We start from the raw sequence: 1724 nt of genomic DNA on the forward strand, positions 1-1724 counted from the left end.
GTGTGTGTGTGTAAGGGGTTGTGTAAAGGAAGGGGATCAGCTTGTAGGTGTGAGAGGACAAAATGCTGTGTATGAAGGGATAAAGGAATGACTGAGATAAACGTTGGTAAATAGTGTGGATTAACGGGACAGGGTCAGGTGAGGGCCAAAAGGAATGTCTACTCATTGTGTGTGTGAGTGAGCTTCTCACAAAAATGTGTGACTAATTAGGTCAAACATTCCACTTTTATTGCTTCCGTTACATTTTCTTTCTTTCATTCTTTCTACTTCGTCCAAAGGAGGACGTGAAGTGGACACTACTCAACATGATGTAGAACACTAAAATAATTTAATTAAAATACGGACGGTTCGATAAGCAGTGAGTGACGTGTGTGAATACAAACTTGCTACCAGATCGAATATGATTGAGGCGTATTTGAATCCGTATGAAAGTCATTCACTCTATTTTGTGATGGAGGAAATTTCTCACTGTCGCTAAATGGGTGTGAATAAACAAAATCAGCTCACAGCGCCACCTATCCAGACACTGCTTCAGCTATCTTTGAACTGATGGGTTTGCATTTAAATATATCACTGCTTAGCACTGCCACCCCGTATTTTGTTTACGGTGATCCACCGATTACCACAACCAGTCATTGAATTATGATGGGAATAACATAAGAGAAACGCATTCTCTCTCTCTATCATGTCAGCTCGTCGTGCACTCTGCCCGGCTTCTGTGGCTGAGGAGGAGATAACCACTCGAAAATGCATGCATCCTGCAGTCTGGTTAAGGTGGCGTTGTGATCAGGGGCGCCACCAGGTTCTAAAGTTAGGCGAGCACATAAAAGGAAAGGCTCCGTGAAACATACCAAACAGCTTTTAACTCATTTTACATTTTAATTTCTGTGTTTACACTCGAAACATAAGGAAGACAAAGTTCTGAAAGACGTACATGCGACGAGCACGCACTAAAAACTACCTCATTTTAATATATATATACTGCGGGCTTCTTTCAGTTTCCGTCAACCAGATCCAGTCAAAAGTCTTTGGTTGACCCAGAGCTATAGTGGAAGACATTTATCCAAGGTGCTGCCACTGGAATTGAACCCAAGACCGCATGGTTGGGAAGGGAGATTCTTAACCACACAGCTTGTTCTTTTGTATTTCTTGTTGTCTTGTATTTTCGATGGGAAAAGTCGGGAGGCGTGACTCACATCATGTTCATAATTACTTCATCTTTGCTTTCTAAATCTTGTTGCCTCTCACTTGCTAGGACTCATTTGGTAAAAAGTGTGGGGGGGGTTCTTCTTCTACGTTAATATATTTGTTTCACAAAGTTAATATTTATACAAATTATAAAATTATACACACCCTTTATATCATACGCAAAATATCCCATATACCTCCTTAAAGAACATTGATTTCTTTGATCTTTTGATTTTCCCCCCTTCAATACGTGTGTGTGAGTCTCTGTGTGTGTGTGTCTCTGTGTGTGTGTGTTTTGGTATTTTTTCCGAAACTCTCTAATGGACATAAACTGAGCAAACCGTGTTTTTTTTTTCATATATCATCATCGTCGTTGGCGGCGGCGGCGGCGGCCTCCTCCTCCTCCTCTTCCTTTACTTCCTCCTCCTAACCATCATCATCATCATCATAATCATCATCATAATCATCATCATCATCGCTATCATTTGTTTTAAAAACAAAGACGATTTCGAAAGAGCTATCTCCTCATAGCATTC

Source organism: Octopus bimaculoides, chromosome 19, assembly GCF_001194135.2.
Source record: "Octopus bimaculoides isolate UCB-OBI-ISO-001 chromosome 19, ASM119413v2, whole genome shotgun sequence".
Lineage (NCBI taxonomy): Eukaryota > Metazoa > Mollusca > Cephalopoda > Octopoda > Octopodidae > Octopus > Octopus bimaculoides.